The sequence below is a fragment of the Tupaia chinensis genome, unplaced genomic scaffold (assembly GCF_000334495.1).
Source record: "Tupaia chinensis unplaced genomic scaffold, TupChi_1.0 Scaffold000571_1, whole genome shotgun sequence".
Classification (NCBI taxonomy): domain Eukaryota; kingdom Metazoa; phylum Chordata; class Mammalia; order Scandentia; family Tupaiidae; genus Tupaia; species Tupaia belangeri.
Genome location: NW_006160085.1, coordinates 17,440 through 26,175, shown reverse-complemented (window position 1 = coordinate 26,175; position 8,736 = coordinate 17,440). Strand labels below are relative to the sequence as shown.

Here is an 8,736-nt window from a genome sequence, read left to right as displayed (position 1 = left end):
TACTAGGACTTTTTAAAAGTCTTACTTTGTTCATGATAGCATGTGTGCATGTACAAGGCAGGTGGAAGAGGAGAGAAGAGAGGTGAGGAGAGGAGGAAAAGAAGTGGGAAGAAGAAAGAAGTGCCCTCCACAGGGTGTCATCAGAACAAATACCCTTTCCCCAACCTTCTAGCTCATGAGGGTGCTTTCGAGCTGACCCGTGGATCTGAACCTACTGTTGGCATGTAGGTTCCGGCACTGCAGTTCAACATGCTACTGACTGCGCTACTAGGCTGGGCCTACTATGACTTCTTTATTTTTTTTTTTTAAGTTTTTGCCATAGGGCACATGTGCTCACTGGAGAGACAGAGAGAGACACAGAGAGAAAATGAGAAATCGTCGCCTTCCCCAGTGGGATTGCCATGCTGCAATCCCTTCTGCTCCATTCTCTCAGGATTTGGGGCAAGTGCACATACACGCTCAACTGCAGTTGGCCATGTAGAAGTTCAGCACCTTAACCTTCACATCATCTGCTGACCCCCTACTATGACTTCTTTTTAATTTTTTTTTAAGAATTCTTTTATTTGTTTGTTTTTAATTTGACCAGAAAGAGAGAGGTAAAGTGAGAAAGCAAGCCACCAGGTCCAGGACCTGAATTGTGGTCAGCCATGTGGGAGTCCAGGGTCTCAACCACATCACCTGCCAACCCCACGATGACTTCTTAATTCATTTTCTACTAGTATTCTACTGAGAATGGCACAAATTCTGAAAGATGAGTATAATGCTAGACAAAGCAGAAGTCTTATTCCCTCCCACCTTGTCTGAGGAAAATCATTGGTCATAACACCACCGTGTTCTCATGAATAAAGTACTTCAGTGTAAATGATATGACAGAGATGATCTCCAAGAAGTATGATTACTGTAAGTTTCCATGTTTTATTTTCCCCATATTAATATCTTTGGGGCCCCAAAGCATTCCATTTCTTTAGAATCTTAACTACTATCCTAATTTCAGACCCAATTCTTTTTTTTTTTTTTGCCACAGGGTGCGTGCACTTGTGGGAGAGAGACAGAGAGACACAGAGAAAGGAAAAGTGACAAATCACCACCTAGGGGGATGGCTATGCCACCATCCCTTCTCCTCCATTCTCCTCTCAGAATTTTGGGCATACACACACGCCCAGCATAATTTTCAAGCCACTGGGTCCAGGACTCAAACTGTGGTCAACCATGTATGAGTCTAGCACCTTAACCACTATGCCACCAGCTTGCCCTGAGACCTAATTCTTAGAGCATTAATTTGTTCAAGTGTTATAACATGGAGTAAAGGGGATAAATAATCACATGTATTTGGTTACAGAAAAAAAGACAACTGAGAATCAATTTCACACTTTGGGAATTGGGAGTAATGGGATACATTCCCCACCCTGTTGTCCTATTAGCTGAAGTCTACATTGGGCCCATATTATAGGCAAAACCCAAAATAACCAAAGAAAACACTTCATTTTGGGTCAAGGTAAAGAGGCTGGCCTTCAGAGTATGTTTCACACAAGCCCACTAGGGGTAGCTCTCTGCTCATAAAGCTGATTCAGACCAGTGCTTCAGACTGGTGAGGCCTTCTACCCACAAGTCTTCTTTAGCACATGTCCCACAGGTAGAAGTCCAGAGTATAGTTCAGCTCTGGCAGGGAACTACCTAGGGTATTCAGTGATTGCTGGCTCTGTCTTTTTCAGTCTAGGAATAGGTACTGTGATCAAACACAAAGGTTGATGGAAACACCAAAATCACCACCACATTCCTTGAGAATAGACTTCTTTGACTTTCCCTATCTGTATTAATCTTTCTCCTCTGAATTCCTTTTTTTTTTTATAAAGAGAGATTTTTGCTATAGGGTACATACGCTCACCGGAGACACAGAGAGACAGAAAGTGAGAATCACCACCCAGGGAGATGGCCACACTGCAATCCCTTCTCCTCCATTCTCCTCCTGGGATTTTGGGCATGTACACACATAAGCCTGGGTGTGAGGTTTTTCTTTTCTTTTTCTTTTTTTTAAACTTAACCAGAGAGGGACAGAGTGAGAGAGATAGGGCAAGGGAAAGTGAGAAAGCAAGCCACCAGGTCTGGGACCCAAACTGCGGTTGGCCATGTGGAGTCTAGCACTTTTAACCACCATGCCACCTGCCATGCCGCCCGCTCCACCCCCACCCCTGTGTGAGTTTTAAGCCACAAGGTCTGGGACTCAAACTGCAGTTAACTACATGGGAGTCCAGCAATGTAACCATTACACCATCTGCTGGTCCCTCTCCTCTGAAATCCTATAGCAGTTATTGCTATTCAACTCATCTCAGCCTCCTCTTCAAATCACTCAGTGTCCTACACCTCTTAAAAAAGAAGAGTTGTGACCAGCAGATGGTATGGTGGTTAAGGCGCTGGACTCCCACATGGCCAACCACAGTTCGAGTCTCAGACTTGGTGGTTTGAGGATCAAACCGGGTGCATGTGCGTGTGTGCCCAAAATTTCAAGAGAAGGATGGAGGAAAAGGGATTGTGGAATGGCAATCTCCCCTAGTGGGGTGATTTCTCACTTCCCCTCTCACTGTCTGTTTCTCTCCAGCGAGTCTGTGCACCTTATGGCAAAAATCTAAAAAAAAGAGAGAGTTGTCACTTTCTTAGGACAATAGTGCAACTCAGGGGGCTGCTAAGACATAGTAAAACTTTTGGGCACATGGGGCTGGCAGGTGGCATGGTGGTTAAGGTGCTGGACATGGGTGACCGTGGTTCAACTCCCAGACCTGGTGGCTTGCTTTCTCAGTTTCCCTTTCTCTCTCGCTCTCTGGTCAAATTTTAAAAATAATAATAAATTTAAAAAATAATTAAAAAAAGACTTTTGGGCACAAAGACTTTTCTGCACCCCAACTTCAGTTCTTCATGTCTGTAACTAGTAAATCCTACCTTAGGACCAGCAGTTGGCATAATAGCTGTGTAACTGGACTCCCATGTATTCAACCGCGGTTCGAGTCCTGGACTCAGTGGCTTAAACTCACACCAGGCAAGTGTGCGTATGTGCCCAAGATCCCAAGAAGAGAAGGGATTGTGGTGTGGCCACCCTGCCCCCCTCCTGGGGGGGGGGGGATTTCTCACTTTCTGTCTCTGTCTCTGTCTAGCACACATGCCCTATAGCAAAAATCTCTCAAAAAAAAAATTCTCCTTAGTTAAAAAGTTTCTCGGGCCAGCCAGCAGCATGGTGGTTAAGGCAACTGGAATTCACATTGCAGAATGCATGGTTCAAGACCTGGAACTGGCTGCTTGAAAAACACACCAAGACATGTGTGAGTGCACAAAAGTGTACGTGCTCAAAATCCTGAGGAGAATGGAGAAGGGATTGAAGCATGGCCATCCCCCACGTGGGATAATTTGTCACTTTTCCTCTCCCTCTCTCTATGTCTCCATCCAGCAAGTACACATACCCTATAGCAAACTATCAAAAAAAGGTTTCTAGGGACCAGCAGATGGCATAATGGCTACATCGATGGACTCCCATCTAGTCGACCGAACCCGGTGGCTTAAACTCACATCAGGCATGTGTACGTGCATGCCCACGATCCCGAGAGGAGAATAGAGGAGAAGGGATTATGGCGTGGCCATCCCTCCTGCAGGGTGATTTTTCACTTTCTATCTCTCTGTCTCTTTCTGTCTTTCTGATAAGCGCTGGTTTCTATAATCCAGTATGTAAATATCTTTTTTTCTTTTCTTTTCTCTCTCTCTCTCTCTCTTTTTTTTTTTTTTAGAAGTTTTTGCTATAGGGTGCATGCACTCGCCAGAAAGACAGAAATCAGGGACTAGCAGTTAACGTAATAGCTTTGTTGCTGGACTCCCATGTAGTCGACCGCGGTTCGTGTCCCGGACCCGGTGGCTTAAAACTTGCGCCAGGCGCATGTGTGTGCCTGCCCAAGATCCTGAGAGAGGAATGGAGAAGGGATTGTGGCGTGGCCATCCCCCCTGGGGGGTGATTTCTCGCTTTCTGTCTCTCTGTCTCTGTTTGGCGAGTGCATGTGCCCTATAGCAAAAACCTCTTCAAAAAAAAAAAAAAAAGAAAGTGAGAAATCAGATGGCCACATGGCAGTCCCTTCTCCTCCATTCTCCTCTTGAGATCTTGGACACACACCCATGCACGCACACACACCTGGAATGAGTTTAAGCCAACAGTTCCAGCACTCAAACCATGGTAGACTACATGGGAGTCTAGCAACATAGCCATTGCTCCAACTGCTGGTCTCCTTCTTTTCTTTTCCTTTTTTTTTGTTTTGTTTTGTTTTGTTTCACAGAGACTTTTTCTATAGGTGTGTGCACTTGCTGGAGAGACAGATACAAAGTCAGAATCACAACTCAGGGGTGATGGCCATGTCTCAATCGCTTTTCCTCCATTCTCCATTCAGGATTTTGGGCATGCATGAACATGCACCTCGCATGACTTTCAAGCCTCCAGGTCTGGGACTGGAACTGTGATCGTCCATTTGGGAGTCCAGTCCCTTAACCACTAAACCACCTGCTGACCCCTTAAATGTCTTTTTTAAAGGACTACCAGATGGCATAATGGTTACCTTGTGTCTATCCCATATAGTTGAACACGGTTCCAGTACCAGATCCAGCAGCTTTAAACTCAGGCCAGGCACATGTGCATGAGTGCCCAAAAATCCCAAGAGGAAAATGGAGGAGAAGGGATTGTAATGTGGCCATTCCCTCAGGGAGTGATTTCTCACTTTCTATCTTTCTGTCTCTCTCTAACTCTCTGGAGAGTGCATGTGCCCCATAGCAAAACTCTCCTTCAAAAAAACAAAAAAGTATTTTTTTTAGGATTATTTTATTTAACTTTATTTATTTATTTATTTTAATTTGGACAGAGAGGGACACTGTGTGAGAGAGAAAAAAAGAAAGAAAGAGAGAAAGAGAGAAAGCAAGCTGCCAGGTCCAGGACTCGAACCACGGTTGGACATATGGGAGTCCAGCATCCTCAACCACCATGCCACATCCCAGCCCTCAAAAAAGTGTTTTTTTTAAAAATTGTTTAGGCTGTGGGACCAACAGATAGCATAATGGCTACGTCGTTGGACTCCCATGCAGTCGATCACGGTTCGAGTCCTGGACCCTGTGGCTTACACTTATGCCCAGGCCCATGTGCGTGTGTACCCAAGATCCCGAGAGGAGGCTAGAGGAGAAGGGATTGCGGTGTGGCCATCCCCCCTAGGGAGTGATTTCTCACTTTCTGTCTCGCTGCCTCTCTTTCTGACCAGTGCATGTGCCCTATAGCAAAAACTTCTCCAAAGGAAAAAGAATTGTTTGGGCTGGGGGACCAGCAGGTGGTGTGGTGGTTAAGGCGCTGGACACTCCCACATGGCCAACCCTAGTTCGAGTCCTGGACATGGTGGCTTGCTTTCTCATGTTCTCTTTCTCTCTCTGTGCCTCACTTTGGTCAAATTAAGAAAAAAATAAATTAATAAATAAAAAGTAAAAAATAATAATAACAAATAAAATTTAAGAAATATTTTTTTAAAAAATCGGGCAGGGCCAGCAGGTAGCGTGGTGGTTATGGGTTTATTCATTTATTTATTTCAATTTGACCAGAGAGGGATAGAATGAGAAAGCGAGAGAGAACAAGTGAGACAGCAAGCCACCAGGTCCAAGACTTGAACCACAGTCAGCCATGTGGGAGTCCAGCACCCTTAACCACCACACCACCTGCCAGCCCCTAAAAAAATAATTATTTTTGAGAGGTTTTTGCTCTAAGGCACATGCGCTCGCCAGAAAGACAGAGAGATAGAAAGTGAGAAATCACCCCCCAGGGGGGGTGGCCATGCCGCAATCCCCCCTCCTTCATTCTCCTCTCAGGATCTTGGGCACACACGCACACGTGCCATACGTGAGTTTAAGCCACCGGGTCCAGGATTTGAACTGCGGTCGACGACATGGGAGTCCTGCGACATAGCCATTATGCCAACTGCTGGTCCCCCAAAAAAATAATTAAAAAAAAATTGTTTGGATTGGAATAAGCAGGTGGCATGGTGATTGAGCCTGGACGCCCACATGGTCAACCATGGTTTGAGTCTTGGACCTGGTGGTTTGCTTTCTCACTTTCCCTCTCTCTGTGTCTCTCTCTGGTAAGCACATGTGCACTATAGTAAACTTCCAAAAAATAATAAATAAAATAAAATAAATATTAAAAAAATAATTTGGGGCCAGCAGGTAGTGTGGAAGTGAAAGCATTCGATCCCACATAGCCAACTTGGCCATTTGAGCTGAAAATCAGGGGGTGTGGAACCAGCAGGTGGCGTGGTGGTTAAGGCGCTGGACATTCCCACATGGTCAACCATGGTTCAAGGTCTGAACCTGGTGGCTTGCTTTCTCACTTCCTCTTTCTCTCTCTCTGTGTCTCTCTCTGATTAAATTTTAAAAATGAATGAATAAAAATAAGTAAATAATTCATTTTAAAGGAAGAGAGAAAGAGAAAGAAAGAAAGCCAGGGGGTGACTTTTCACTTTCCTTCTCTTTCTCTGTCCTTGTCTCTTTCTCTCTCCAGCAAGTGCATGCAGAAAAACTAAAAAATTAAGGACCAGCAGTTAGCATAATGGCTATGTCGCTGGACTCCCACGTAGTCGATCGCGGTTCGAGTCCTGGACCCGGCGGCTTAAACTCACTCACGCCGGGTGTGTGTGTGTGTGCGCGCGCGCGCGCGCCCAAGATCCCGAGAGGAGAATGGAGGAGAAGGGATTGCAGCGTGACAATCCCACCTGGGGGCACCGTGACAATCCTACCTGGGGGGTGATTTCTTGCTTTCTATCTCTCTGTCTCTCTCTGTCTTTCTGGTGAGCGCATGCGCCCTATAGCAAAAACCTCTCGGAAAAAAAAAAAGTAAAGAAAAACTAAAAAAAAAAAAAAAAAAACTTTAAAAACGGTTTCACAATACTAAAAATTAAAATAATACTTTTTAAAAGGTTGGAGACAGTGTGAGTAGGCTAGGAGTTACAAAAAAGAAAGGCAAGGCAAGTTTCCGGACTAGCAGATGGCATAATGGTTACCACGCTTGACTCCCAAGTAGTAGTCAACTGCAGTTTGAGTCCCAGACCTGGCTGCTTAAAACTCACATGTGTGTGTGTATGTGTGTGTGTGTGTGTGTGTGTGTGTGTGTGTGTGTCCCAAATCCCAAGAGCAGACTGAAGGAGGGATTGTGGCATGGCCATCCCCTCAGGTGGGATTGGGGGTGGTGGTGGGGGGGATGATTTCTTACTTTCTGTCTCTCTGTCTCTCCACGGAGTGCAAGCACTCTATAGCAAAAACCTCTCTAAAGAAAAAAGAAAGGCAAGTTTTTAGGCTGTTCATTACCTATATGAGAAAAGCCTTTTTTTTTTTTTAATTGCCAGAGGATATATGCACTCAAGACAGAGAGCTAGAGTGAGAGCAAGCAAGCACCCTCAAGGGACTTGGAGATGCTGCAGTCCTTGGTAGAGAGTGGCGATCTGAGCAAACACGGAGTGCCCTTTAGAGGCATGCAGAAATGCGCTTCCCTGTGAGCTACTCCAGCAATGGCTATTGAGAAGTATTTACATACGAAAGCGCTATTTGCCTGCTGCTGTTACTGGTTATCTTCCTGTTGTTAATACTCCTTTACCCCTACTCTGTACTGCTAAAGGAAGTCACAAGTGTTAATCAGATTTTGCCCCAAAAAGATCAGAGAAATTACAGGGCGCCAGTCGTTTTCACGTCTTCAGATGATTTACATCCAAAAACAACTGGCTTTGCATTCCATTTCCTCTTCCCCCATTCTCTCTGCATTCCATTTCCTCTTACCCCATTTTCTGCCCTTTCAAAAAAATAAACCTGAGGCTGGTTCAGGGGTGGCAACTTCTCTACCAGAGAAGCTGGGCCCACCTGATCCTCGCTGTTCTACACTTATGTGTCTTTGTGTGTTTGTTACTGCGTCTATTTCTAATCCACAGCCTGCTCCACTCAGAAAAATGTGTTCAGCCGAGCAGGTCCCCACAGTCCTTTTCCCTCCAATTCTCCATCCCGTCTGGATTTTGGTCATGTACAGCGTGTTCCTGAAGCCACTAGGGCTGCTACTCAAACCAGCGGTTGGCCATGTGGGATCCAGCCTTCTAGATACAATGCTTAACCACTGCACCACAAGGCTGGCCTGAGAAAGTAGTACGGTCTCTAGCACATTCTTCAAGCTCCAGCATGTAGCATGATGCTGTCCTGTTAAGGGTGACACACAGCTTTCACCTCCTCATCATCACCACCCTCCACACATTCTCTCAAATACAATGGACAATGCACTGCTAGGAGGGATTTTTAGAAGCAGAGGAGGACTCGGTGAATGCTACAAGCTTAGTTTTCTGGCAAAGGAAGGATCTATGTAAAAGGCAAACCATAATACAAAGTAATACATGGCTCAGGGGACAAAATGTGATGGAGCAGTAGAGGGAAACTCAAAAGTGAGAGCCTGTTGCAGGCATTGCGCTACTTTCCCATGCCTTATCTTAAGCCTCACGGTAGCACTGGGAAGTAGATTATAGCTGCTCATAATTCTTGGGTATGCCTACAAGACTGGAAACTGAGAGAAGACTCATGCCACAGAGGCAAGCACCCCAGAGGCTTCTGAGTTATTCAATTCACTCCTGACCTTGGAATGACAGTTTCTTCTTCTTTTTTTTTTTTTTTTTTTTTTTTTTTGTTTTTGGGTTTGGTTTTTTCGCAGGA

The 8,736-nt window shown here is 45.2% G+C and overlaps 1 protein-coding gene across 1 annotated transcript in view; it reads right to left on the bottom strand.

The window, feature by feature from the left end:
* LOC102477791 (rho-related GTP-binding protein RhoG) overlaps nt 1–8,736 on the bottom strand; it is a 16,121-nt gene that overhangs the window by 6,305 nt on the left and 1,080 nt on the right. The window lies entirely within an intron of this gene.